Source organism: Canis lupus, chromosome 28 (assembly GCF_011100685.1).
Source record: "Canis lupus familiaris isolate Mischka breed German Shepherd chromosome 28, alternate assembly UU_Cfam_GSD_1.0, whole genome shotgun sequence".
Classification (NCBI taxonomy): Eukaryota; Metazoa; Chordata; class Mammalia; order Carnivora; family Canidae; genus Canis; species Canis lupus.
In genome coordinates, this window is record NC_049249.1 from 40103495 (window position 1) to 40117285 (window position 13791).

At 49.9% G+C, this 13791-nt stretch overlaps 1 long non-coding RNA gene across 2 annotated transcripts; it reads right to left on the minus strand.

Moving 5' to 3' along the window:
* Positions 1 to 4236: 4236 nt before the first annotated feature.
* On the minus strand, positions 4237 to 8910 carry LOC119877676. 2 transcript variants are annotated; one of them, XR_005380331.1, is made up of 3 exons: positions 8780 to 8910; positions 5193 to 5339; positions 4237 to 4418 (listed from the first exon to the last, which is right to left on the minus strand). It is a non-coding gene; the product is annotated as an uncharacterized LOC119877676 (long non-coding RNA). The 2 variants fall into 2 exon arrangements; XR_005380330.1 differs by lacking the exon at positions 8780 to 8910 and adding an exon at positions 7351 to 7454.
* Between the last annotated feature and the right edge of the window lie 4881 nt (positions 8911 to 13791).

Here is a 13791-nt window from a genome sequence, read left to right on the forward strand (position 1 = left end):
GGGTTTGTTTTTTCGTGTTTTTTGTTTGTTTGTTTGTTTGTTTTGTTTTCCCAACAAGATGTTGGTAGAATCAGGTTCTTAGATCTTAAGTGGAAGGGCAATGTTATCAGACAACTTTTAGACAAATCTCATGTTCCACCAAACTATTATTTCATGCATCTTTACTGGACAGAGGCTGAATTAATTATCTTCTCCTCTCATTGCTTGATACTCTGAATCTAAGTAATTTTATTTCTGAGCAGATAGAGGGACTCTGAAGTTCTCATTTTTACAAGTACAGTACAGAGACTCCTTAGTAAGCATGATTTCCACGCTAGCCCTGCCTCCTCTTCGGCTTGCTATTATCCTCATGACTTAAGATGAAATGCAACTCCTTTTCCTCCTGGGAAAAAGATGGGCTCCTAGCACCCTGTGGGAGAAGGGGGACTTTGGCTGAGGAGCTAAAGCAAAGAGGCTGACCTAAGTGTGGATGAGCTCCTCAAGAAGAGAGAGCATCTATGCTGGTGGCACGCTGCCTCTCCTCCCCACCAGGCTTGCCTTGAATCAGTTTCCAAGGTCTGGGAATGAGTGAGTCCTGGCTTATTTCTCAATTCAACCCATTCATACTGTAATTAGGGATAATTCCTTAAAAAGCCACTAAATTATTCATTAAAGACTTAAGTTTCTAGTACAGCTGTAACTTTGCATATTTTTAAATGCTTGGATTTACTTTGCAATGAGAAAATGCTCTGTCTTCTCTGTGTCTGCTCTGCTTCACTTTCCTGAAGGAACCATGGATCCTGAGCCAAGGAATGATGGAAAATTCTACAAAGCTCAGTAAAGAGCCTGGGGCTTAGCCACAGCATGGTTCCAGTGGGGAAATGGGGCTCATATTGCAGAGCCAGGGCCACTCATTGCCCCATCCCTGACCCTCCTCATCTGCTTCTGAGGTGTGGCCACACATAACTACACCTAATGACCAGACACAACACTTCTCACATGTTTGTGTCTTGGGATGTTCTAACTCCTTTCATTTGGAATTCCATTCCCCTCTTCCTGCCCTGTTAAAGTTCCTCTAAGTCTTGGAGATGTGTTTCGGGTGGCATCACTCCCCCCCAGGTGAGGCCCTTCTTGATGATTCCCCTCCTAAGAATCTCCTTAAAGGTCTGCACAGAGCAGTCAGGATCCATGTTGTGTGATTTTATCTGGTGACTTGCCTGTCCCCCACTGGAGCTTGACCTCCTTCACGGAGCCTTGCGTGGCCCTGGGCCCTGCACTATGCCTGTGGGCTGCGGGGCAGGGAGGGGGGGGTGCCCAAAGACAGCTGCCCAGCGAATGAAGGCAAGAATCTGATATTAAACATTAGCTTCCATGCTTAAAAGTGGCCAATGAGCTTTTTTCAGATCTACACATGATGGCAAATCATGACTATTATTGTCAACATAAGTGAGTCTAGTATAGATCAAAATAAAGTCCCTTATAATATTTATTAGACTTCAGATGACTGATTCAGCTTTACAGGTGTGCTAATATTACATGAGACCCTGTTGCTGCAGTCAATTAACCAACAATATATCAGGCAGGGGTGGTGCAATACTAACATGAGTCTCAGAGGTCACCCACACCAGCATCTCTACCTGTTTTGGCCTCTAATTCAGTTCAACAAACAACATGCTTATTCAAACAAAACTGCTTTCTAGTGTATATTGGAGCTCATGGTGTATATTGACATTGCACTGTGTACGACACAACACTGCATACAAAACATTACTTCGAAAATGATTATTACACAAAATTGCTATCTATCCAAGAAAGGAAAATGAGCTTTGCTCACTAGATCTATTTAAAATGGGGATTTGACTCATTCTTCTGGTTCCTTTGGAGTTCTGATACTGTTTCTTTGATTAATTGAAAACAGATCAGTAAAATATATCTATGATATGAGGCCATTTACTTATGAATGTAACAATTTATAACAAGACTGATCAACTTAGAATATCAACCAGATAACATATTTATACAGGATACATTAATATAAGATATGCAATATGTTTTACATTTAAAGTGTATAACTAGATAATAAAAAGTAAATATAATATTTAAATTTATTGATCTACAATAGGCTATAAAATTTAATAGCAATTTTAATAATTAATTTTTTTGAGAAAGAGAGAGAAAAAGTGCACATGTGAGTGGGGTGGGGGTGGAAGAGGGGCAGAGAGAGAGAGAGAATCTCAGGCAGGCTTCATGCCCAGCAGGGAGCCTGACACGGGGCTCAATCTCATGACCCTGAGCCAAAAACAAGAGTTGGATGCTCAAGCAACTGAGCCACCCAGGCACCCCTTAATAATCACTTTTAACAATATTCTGAAAATTGACATGTAAAATGATTCAATGCATTTTTATTTTCTTGTTAACTATGGTGAATCTGCAATGATGCATCTTATTTTTTCACTGATCCAGAGCTGACCTTGCCTCCCGCAGTTACTAGCTCCCCTCCCTGATTCTCTGTTAAATAGTTGGTAACATATACACAAAGCCCCTAAATATGTTCTTTGGACAGAGGATATCTAATACATGCTTTTCAGAATAGTAATTCCTAAAATTTTGAAATTTATCAAAAAAAAATTTTTTCACATTTCAAAAATTCCCATCTCAAAACACACATATTTAACTGTTACTAAATTACCTCTGGGGTGGGGGTGGGGAGACCCATTTCATCCCAAAAGATAAATAAAAGTGTGTTATATTCTTACAGATTATGAGTCCAAAAAAAAAAAGTAAAAACCCCAGGGAACAATAAAAGCAGAGATTTGACAGATGATAGCCCAGGTCAGAATGATTGTCCTGTTATCAACCATGATAATAAGAATTATTATTGTATTTTGTCCTTTAAAATAGATCAGTCAAAAGTCAGAGGTAGAATGAACATAAATACGCTTCGTATAAAGTATGAGATCAATAAACGATATCTGTACGACAGAAAAGCTGTAACTTGCCATAAGCTTCTTCAACTAGATATTTAGCACATTCATAGTACAGGTTTCCTAGGAAGAGGAGTAGGAATCATGAAAAATGTCTCTGTGATGCTCAAGGATGGTATGAATGCCAGCTAAAGTCATGGAATCCTCATATAATACATGTGATCTGATCATCCTTTATGGTCCTTAAATTAAATAGGAAAGAGGATCACCTCAGTGTAAAATGTTTATAAATGTATGTACGATATGCATTCAGATTTAATAACTCAGTAATGCACAATTACAAGCGCAGAAGACAAGTATCAGTCAAGAATCATTAAAGCCTGTGAAAAACACAAATAGTTGTTCTTCCTGACTTCTTAGTAAACAAGATCTATAGCACATTAGAATACGTAAGGTAGGCAGGGAGAGAAGAAAATGAATGTATCTCCTAAACCAGCACTGCATTATCCACAGGAACATGTCCTTATTACTTAATTTTAGAGACACACATTGAGAAAAGCTTGGTAGGTAGGAAATTACAGGAAGATAATGTAATTCTGAAGTCATAAAATATTCCATAATGGAAGGCGTTGCTAGATAATCTTGGCATGGACAATGCTTGCTTTTATAAAATGATCTATGTTAAGGTGATTTTAAAAATCAATTTAAAAATTCATAAGATGATTTTATTCTCCTGTTGCTATATAGGTTTATTATACAATCTTTCATCCAGAGATTATTTCATGGGAGTCTGTTCCAGGACAAATGCTCTTTCAGGCCACTAGACTCCAAAGATAGAACAGAATCCATCTTCCTAACAGTGTATTTTTACAGGCCCTTCCCAATATCACCCCCCAACACGCAGGCAAAATTCACAAACACCTTACACGTGCCCCTGTCCTGCAGACCAGGGGGCTTTGCAATGTGCACCTCACCCTACACAAGTAACATACGTAATGAATTGCCTGACCAATTAGTGCTCCTGTGAAAAGCTATCAGCAGGAGATTTGGTCCAATTCTAAAAATTGAGCACCAAAAAATAGGAGTCTGTCAAAACCCCCTCAGCCATACCTTCATCTTAAAAACAAGATGAATGAGTCTTGAACTCATGGTCTAAAAACACAATGAATGAGCTACTCAACTCCCAATTTCTTTATAGAAAGGAATCATGCTCATGAAAAACATTATTAGTTGAAATAATTACTTCGTTAAAGTGACAAATACAGTTTTCATACCCAAAACTAACTTACAACTAAAGCAGAAACAGAATACATGTATATACTTGGGGCACCAACCTGGTATTGGCTGAGGTGCTAACACCACGGTGGGAAGAGGCCGGGAGGCAGGAGCTGGTCTGGACAGAGACAGTGCGACTTGATTTGCCAACAAATGGGGCTTTTCGTGCCCATGGAACAACCTTGATTCCTCAGGATAGATCCACGAGGAGTCCAGAGCAAAGGAATTATTAAAGAAGATCTGTCCAAAAATAAAGCAAGCATTACATTTAAGACAAGACACATGATAAAAACTAAACGCTGCTATAAAATATTTCTTTTCTTACATGGATCAAATATTGGAGATCCTCTAAGTAGGGAACTCTATAAAAGCATCATTCTAGAACCCCTAAAGACCCTTGGAGCTCTGACACCAATCACCTTCTAGATAAAGTCTCCCGGGCAGATCTTCAACCATTGACTTGGCTAATTCAGCCTAACAGTCAGCTTACAGATTCAACAATCACCCCAGTGAGGTAAATAGTGTGTTGTAGAACAAGTCACCATATTATTTGTCTTTAGCTTTCAAGTAAACCCAGTGTGGCCATTAAATTTGAATTCAAAAATTAAGATAAATCATGAGAAAGATGAACACTTAAGGTAATTAGAGCAAAAGAAACCACTCATAAAATCTATATTTCAATTATATAATGTTTAAGACTAGACTTTGATCAATGGTTACAGATCTAAAAACTGAAAAAAAAAATCTTAAAGTAGATCCTGATTCGGAAGTAGAATTTGTATATTGTTCCATGGAATCTAAATTTTTCAGTTAAAACAAAATGACCCCTCCCCCCCACACACACATACACCTCTGCTGGTGTTTTTTTAACAGACTGATCTTATTCTGAAAAGCTTTATGTCTAGCCCTAGATATTACAACTAGAAAACACACAGTGTTTTCTGCCGTTGTGGAAATACCCAACAAATTAATAATTAAAGGTCAACTTATCTAGTGAAACTACTCGCATTTTACCTTACAATTAGGAATCCTTTTGTCTATCCAACTTTTCCCAATAGGAGGTGGAAGAGCAGATGGGCAGACATGTGGGAAGATGGGCACCAACTCCACAGTGGACGAGGGGGACAGTCCTATGGCTGGAGAATGGCCACCGCACAGCCACTGAAACCCAAGAAAAGATAAGGGAGTGCTCATTAGCCTACACAGATCAACTACTTTGTACCACAAGATGTTGGGGTAGCGGCTTCCAAAGAAGAATTTTTAAATGTATGTATTCGATTAGGAGAGAGAGAAAATCCTCCTTTCCACAGTGAAGAAAAATCATAAATATTCACAAATCTTAAAAACGTATAAAAGTTTTCATATCTGAATCACCACAAAGCTTCAACAACATTGCATTCTTCCATACTGAGAAAGAATTTCTAAACACAAAGCCATGAGAAAATGGTAAGAAATGGGTTTCTCCCCTGAGATAATGAGAAACCACAGTGGAAAGATGAAATGCTGGGTATTCCTTTTATAATTCTTGAATTCTTTTCACAAGCTAGTAGGGAGGTATATCTTAGGATGACCCTTTCAATACAACATTTTGTATTAATTATACTTATTTAAGAACCAACACATCTAATACCTTAAAAATAAAATTAGCTCAGGGGTTAGGATTCAAAGTTTCCCGAGGTTCACAAATGCAAATACATTGCAAGGCAAAGAAAATGTGAGTGAGCTTATCACACAACCAAAGACTCCAATGCACAGAATAAAATAGCAAACATTGAAAGGGGGCAGACCATTTAGGAGACAGTCTCCCTAATTTGAATAACTGAGTCTTCATCAGTAGAGAACAAATAAGATCATTGTTCAATGGTACGGAACACTTTGATATCTATTTGTTTTAGAATCATAAAAGCATCTTTGATTTTCCTGTTAATGTGAAAATATTCTTCTGGTTCCCAATATTGTCATTAAACAGAAAATACGTAGCCCCAAAATATTTAAGAGATAAGTTTTTTTGGATTTTTCTTTTTAAATTTACACACACACACACACACACACACAAATGCAGTGTTCTATACAGAAAAAAAAAAAAAATTGTAGTTCCTTGACGTTATATACCTCTAGTGGTAGCACTCTGAAATAACAACCCTTTCAAAACATGGAAAAAGCTACCAACGTTTATTCAATAAAACCCAATATGAACTGCATCACACATCAAAATGTGATATCTAGTACCGCATACGCGATGTATCATTAAGTCTAAAGACCAATTTAGGAGGAGTTTAATAACATCCTTCAGAAAAGCTCACAAGACAATATCGGGATTAAATTAATTAAACGATGTATTCTAACACACCGCTCATTTGAATATGCTAATGAGGACAGTCTTTGGAAATAAAATACGTGTTCTTCCCCGATTTAAATGCATCTGCATAGTTAGATAGCAAACAATGGGTCTTGCCAAAACCAGCCTGCCTTGCTCCGTTGCACCATTAATCAAAGGTACAGTCACTTTCTCTTCCTCATTCCACGTTTTAAAACCCAAAACTCTTCTAGCGTGCAATACGGCATTTGCTAATTTGGTGGACTCAGGCCGACCTAGGCTGGGAGGGGGAAACGGCGGCAAGATTTCTCAATATTAGAGGCAGGATTTCCCTGCCGGCTTCCATCGGTTTGAATCCTCTTGAAGCATGGTCCTGAGTCTATTTTCCAAAAAAAAAAAAAAAAAAGAAAAGAAAGCAAGAAAGCAAAAAAAGCCCAGATCAGAATCAGAAATAGCTATTGATTCCCAGCTTGCTTTTCAAGTCTGGCAGAGACTGTAAAAGTATTAACTTCGCTGCTGGGAAGTCGGCAGCATCTCCGGGCGCCCGCGGCCGCCGCTTCAGCACCGCGCTCTGGACAGCGCCCCGGCCCCGCGGACCCAGGGGCGGCCCCGCGCGGGCACCTGGCGGGCACCTGGCGGGCACCTGGCGGGCACCTGGCGGGCACCTGGCGCGGGAGCCGCCGGCGGCCAGGGCGGGACGTCGCTGCCCCAACTTTGTTGCCGAGGCGCGGCTGCCGGCTCGGGGAGCCCAGGACCTCCGCGGGGAGGGCGCGCGAGGGCGGCGCCCCGGGCGCGGCGGGGGCGGCGGGGGGCGGCGGGGGCGGCGGGGGCCGCGGGGGGCCGGGGACGCGTTACCTGCGCGTGCAGCACCGGGAGGTGGTGCGCGGCGGCGGCGGCGGCGGCGTGGTCTGGCGCAGAGGGCAGCGGCGGCAGCGGCAGCAGCGGCAGCAGGGGCTCGGCCGGGGCTCGCCAGCCGGGCAGCCCGGGGAGCAGCGGGCCGGCGGGGGGCTGCGCCGCGGCGAGCAGCACGGGCGGGGGCGCGACCCCGGCGCCCAGGCGGAGCAGCCCGGCCGAGCCGGGGACCATCCAAAGCCAGGGCGGCGGCGGCGGCGGCGGGTCGGCGCTCATCGGCCAGAGCGGAGGCTGCCGCCGCCGGGGCTGCTGCTGCAGCTGCCGCCGCCGCCGCTGGAGCCTGGCGCCCCCCAGCATCCTGCATCCCCGCGCGCGGCGGGGGCGGCGGGGCGGCGGGGCGGGCGCCCGAGGTGCGGGCCGGCGGCGGCGCGGGCTCCGGAGCCAACTCACTTGGCTCCGCGGCGCGGCCGCTCGCTCCGCCCCTGCCCCGCGCGGGAGCCCCTCCCCCTCCCCTCCCCTCCCCTCCCCGCCTCCGCCCCTCGGAGCGCGCCCGCCCCCCGCCCGGCCCGGCCCCGCGCCCGCCGCCCGCGCCCCCCACCCCGCGGGGCTGGGAGCCTGCGGATCGCGCCGGCCCCGCGGACGGTGCGCACCGGGCGGACGCGCGCTCGGCGGGACCCGGGAGCCGCCTGCAAGCGCGGCGGCGAGGGGGGCCGCGGGGCGGCGCGGAGCCGGGCACGTCCCCGCCGGGCGGGGCTGGGGGCGCCCAGGGCCGCGCCGCAGCAGGGCCAAGCCCCGGGGCCCCCGAGGTGCGGGTGCACCCCCGACGCGACACCGGGCGGGCCTCCGCCTGCCCCACGCCTCCCTGGCGCCGTGGCCACAGCGGGCAGGTCGCCCCCGGGCCTTTGCACGGGACGGGCCGCGAGCTGGCAGGCACAGGACCCCTGTACGCACCGCACGGGGCTTCTCCCGGGCCCCCCGAGCGGCCTGGGACTGGGGACCGACCCCTGCTCCGAGGACCCCGGCTCAGCGCAGCACTGAGCGAGCAGGTACAGCGCCGGGCACACGCAGTCACCGCCAGGCGGCGCGGCCCGGCCGCTGGGGCCCAGCTCCCGCCGCAGCCCCGGGCCTGGGAGGCCGCAGCTCCACGTCCCTGGGATCCCGGCCCGCAGGCGCGGCTCTGAGCCCCAGCCCAGCCCTGGGCGATCCCAGGGCCAGCAGACCGCTTAGGTCCCTAAGCCGCAGAAGCCCCCCCGCGCCCCCGCGCCCCCGCGCCCCCGCGCCGCAGCCAGCAGAGCCCGAGCTCCTTTGCAGCCTTTAACGAAGGAGCTTCCAGCCGGCGAAAGCAGAAAGGGGGGAGGAATTAGGGTGCGAGCATTCAAGAGCATGCATGAACAGCTCCCCCTGACCTGGAGGGACAGCCTGCACCACCCACCTGCACCCACAGTCGCAGCTGGGACTCCCCAGACGCGCTCTCTCATCACCTCTGAACTGGTCTGCCGACCACCCCCCACCCCGCAGATAAGCGGGAGCACCCTGGGCGCTTTCAATTTGCTTCTAGCCTTGTGCGCTCAACCTAATTTGCTTAATTTCCTCCTGGCCTGGCATGATTTCTTGTAGATCCGGGCATATGCTAATTTACATAGCTGGCATCCCCACACTTTCCTCCATGCAAACCAGTTTTCAATTAGCAAGTTCAGCTTTCTCTTTGATGCAAAAAAGTACTGGCAAGATTTTGTTTTTTTCTCACCTAGAATCAGAAAGCTCTGCAGATTAGAGGCTGTTACTATTTAGCTTAAGCCCTTAATTCATGTGCATACATTCGTATGAGCATGCACACGTGATACCAGCGTCTTGATCTTGATGGTCGCAGCCGGGTTCGGGGTTGGGGGCGAGCATCTTCAGGCAGGCTAGTGTGGACCACTTAAAGGGTCCTGCGTGAATCGGAGTTTTTTCTCTTCTTCATCACCTGGAGGCTGCGGACCACTGGGGGCAGTGCACGGCTTGTGTGCTCACTTTGGTGTGAACGGAGGACATCGACCCCATGCCCCTGGGGAGGCAGATTTAGCCACCATCTGTGGGTGCTTCAGCTTCACCCCACTCATACCCAGCACTGTCCTTGGGGTGGTTCCACTAAAGTCAGTGTTGTCACCTGGTCATATTTATTCCCTCCCTGGGCATTCCAGTGCCCTGAGTGCACGGTGCCTTCGGCCACCGCTTGGCTCTGAATGACAGCTGGAAATATCACAATCGTTCACTCAGATAACCTCAGAGTAGCCCAAACTCCTTTGCCGTTTCCTGCCACGGGCTTCACCGTATTCGTTTATTACAGCGCTTTGGATTTTGTCCTGTCCTGTGCTAAATTCTAGGGACATGGCCTAGGACAACAGAGATGCAGAGTGACTTCCACTAATAAATGAGTTGATATGATGGGGGACCCAGGAGATGGGCTCATCTCCTACTTCTGGCTCTTGTTTCAATTAGATTCATCTTAAGGTTTCTCTCGTGCTCCCCATTCAACCTATAGACATGGTAATCCCAGTGGGGATCTAAGGGACTCTCTTAAAGCAGGAAGCCCTGTTCTCCTTGAGGACCAGAAACCAGGGGGCCGCCCATCTGCGAGTGGAGGCTCTGTGCCAGGTGGAGCTGCCCTGCTGGTGTACAAGTCTCCTTACCTGGCAGTGTCCCCGGCAGGTCAGCCCTGGGCAGGGCACATGGCTAGCACTAGCACCCTACACTCAGACCTGTTTTCTCAGTGAGAAATTTTCTTGGTGAAGCATTTTATACACAATTAGGGTCAAGTCCTCCTAACCAATAAAAACAGCCTTAAGTCTGTCTGTGTATTCAGGGGGAAAACCAGCAGACATTTCCAGTTAAGATGAGACAGAGAAGCGGGAGGAGATTCACACCATGGAAAAAAACCCATGTGAATTATTGACGTATGCTAATGAGTTCTGAATTGTTTATTACCTTTCAGGAAAAAATAATGTTGGGCGGTAGGGAGAGATCAATGAAATAAGATTTTGCAGGCTGTAAAAGGTTTTTCTTTTTATTCCAAGTTATTTTACTCTGTTTTTTCTAAGTAAAAGCTAATAGAATTCCCCCACACACACACACCAAGAAAAAAAAAGAAAGAAAGAAAGAAACAGATGAAAATCCTCCTTTCCAGGCCTGCAGAGTTAAAATAAGCCCCCGGGGAACAGGAGGGAGCAAGAGCCCAGGATGTCACCTCGGCAGTGCCCTGCCCCGCCTACCCGCCCACACTGCCAGAACATCTTCCCAAAACAAGCCCGGATGCCACCTCGTCCCTCCCTCCTGAACACTCACCAACTGTGACATGATGAGGCCCTGGACGGAAGCCAGGCAAGCCGCCGCCACAGCGGGAGCCTAGCGGTTCCAGGAGGAGCGATTGGCAACGCGGCGCCTGACTCAGTGTGGGGTCAGAGGGAGAGGCAGCGGAGTGGCTCCCAAAGTTCTGCTGAACTTGGGGGGGTCTGTACCCCTGAGAGCATGCATCCCGGAGGCAGGGACTTGGGGGTGACCAGCAGTGAGGACAGGGTGGCCTCCAGCACGGTGACTTTGAAGCCTCCGTAGTAGGACACCCGGAACGACGTGCCCTGTCTCAGCTGGGAGCGCAGTTGGGAGTTCCGGAGCAAAGTTGCGGGTGGGGTGCAGCGGGGAATCAGCTCAGGAGCAGGGGGCGGCCTCAAGCCGTTGTGGACAGGCTGGACTGCACCTGCCTGACAAAGGGCATTTTACCAAGACATCTGTGTTTTTTTAAAAAATTTTATTTATTTGTTCATGAGAGACACAGAGAGAGAGAGAGAGGCAGAGACCCAGGCAGAGGGAGAAGCAGGCCCCACTCAGGGAGCCGACGTGGGACTCGATCCCAGGACCCAGGGGTCATGCCCTAGGCTGAAGGCGATGCTAAACCGCTCAGCCCCCTGGGCTGCCCTCAAGTCATCTGTTTTACTATAAATGTGTCACTCTAGAATATCTAGAAAACAGGAAAGCACAACGAATCAAACCCATTCAGGGAAAAAGAATGTGAATTTTTCGATGACCTCCCTTCCACACCATTTCATCCCACTCATCTCTCCCTATACATAATGGGGTCATGTGTTCTACATAAATATTGCAGAGAGCACATCTTATGATATTGTATTTTTTAAGATTTTATTTTCTATTTATTTGTGAGAGGGAGCACACACAGGTGGGGAGGGAGGGGCCGAGGGAGAGGGAGAAGCAGACTCCCCAGCAAACGAGGAGCCCAGGACCCCGGGATCATGACCGGAGCCAAAGACAGATGCTTCACCGACGGAGCCACCCAGGCGCCCCTATCATTTTGCATCTTATGTTAAATTGCCTCTTATCACAAAAGTTTTAATTCAGCTTGTGCTATATATGACTTTAAATCGTATTTTTCACTCAACTTCAGAGCATGAGTGTTTCTCTACATTATTAAGAATTCTTGGAGGAGCCCGCTTATCAACAGCAGAGCAAATCCCTCACTGAGGATGTTTGGGAGTTAAGGCGCCTGTGCCTGAAGGGGAAGTCAGTCAGTAGCCAATTCCGGGACAGGAGGGCACCCCGCTTGGCCTATCACTCATTTTGTGCTTACAACAACCACCTGCCTGCCTGTCTATCCTTCCACCGTTCATCCATCTGTTCATTCGACCATGACCGGTGTAAAATGTCCCAGATAATGGAGCGGGTAGAGGCGTGAGGAGCAGAGGGAGGCCACTGTGAAGCCGGGCCCGGGCCGTGGCTGGAGCCTGCTCCCTGGATTCCCAGGGCCAAGTGAGAACCGCCTCCACCCTCCGCGGGGCGCGTCCACACCCACCAGGAGCTCAGTCAGGAGCCGGGGACGCAGGGCCCGAAGCTCCTCTTCCCTCTCTCTGTCAGCGCCCAGCGAGGCACTAGCAAGCCCAGGGAACAGGAGACCCGGGCTGGAAGCCCCATCCTGAGCCCCCTGGACTCGGAGAGCTGCTGCATGACCGTGTCCCCCCAACACACGGTGACACAGCCAGGGCTCCGAAGGCTGTGTTCACGGAGAGGGGAGGGCGCTGGGACCCAGCCAGGCCATCTGCCAAGCCAGAGGGGCGACTCCCTGAGATGCCCACCCAGGCGGCCTGGGTGGTGAGCTCTGCAGAATGTCATGGAGAGAGACAGACAGAGATGGCTCCTCGGCGTGAAGTGACAGCCCCAGACGCGTGATTCTGCGAAGCCGAGGTCCTGGCGGGGGCGGAAGAGGTCCTACTCGCTCTAGGTCTGCAGAGCTACAGCGGGGCCAGGACGGCGGGTGTTCTGAGCGCACTGCACCCTTGTCCCTTCGACCAGGACCACAAGACGAGGCAGGGAGGCCAGAGGCCACGGGGCTGGCCTCACTCCCAGGACAGGCTCCCGGCAGCGTTGGGGGGCTCCCCTGCCCGGGGCCTTTGCTGTCCTCCCACCATCTGGCAGCCTCCGCTGCTGTGTGAGGGGATGCGGGTCTTTGATCTGAGAATCTGATTCACTGGGCGCTTAGGATGAGGAGGGAGGAAGAGACACCAGCCCTGCACATTCTCACGAGCCGCACGATTTACCTGCCTTTCTCTTGGCACACGGCTGGTGGCGTGATCCGTGGGTTTTGGAGACCCGAGTCCCCTCTCCCGACGCCACCGTGTGTGCCCCGGGATAGCTTTGCTACCTTCTGTGAAAGCACGTTGACCTCACACCGGCTGGAGCCACAGCATTAACCCTGCTCCGCCCTGTCCCGCACGAGGCGCTCTTGGTCCAGATTTCTTAACCCGGGGGGAGGAAGGGGGCTGGGAATTCCCACATCCAGCTCCCTGCGGAGAGGCCCACGTGGTCGTCGCTAGGCCTAATTGCACGGTGGCCTCGTCACATGCTGGCCCGTAAGAGAGGCCACGATCGGGAAACACGTTGCAGCATCTCTGCTAATTGGAAATAACTCAGGAGGAGAAGTGGCACGGTCTGAACCGGGAAGGACGTAGGGTATCGAGGGCGTTTTTAACACAGTCTGATGGTTTGGGGGCATAACCAGCAGCTCCGGGTAACGGGAGGTCACGGGGAAGCCCCGCCGGTGCCTGCAAGCAGGTGGGAAGCTCAGGCAATTAGCGCGCCGAGGGCACCCGGTCCTCCTGCAGCTAATCAGCCTCCGCGGCACACGGCTCACACCTTGCAGATTCCAGCCAGGTTCAAATTAGCGCCAACTCCAAAGCACAGGGTCTGAATGCACAGCCTAGCCCAGAGCACATCTGTTTAGAGGCACTAGAACAACAAGGTTCCCGGGAGCGGGCGGTGTGGACGGCTCCCGGGAGCTCGGCGTCGGCCTGCATGTGCCCAAGCTGAACAGAATCCTAAGGATCGACGGCCTCGCTCCCCGTGAGCAGCACTGAGTCGCCCAGATACAGCGCCCACCCTGCACCCACCCTGCACCCACCC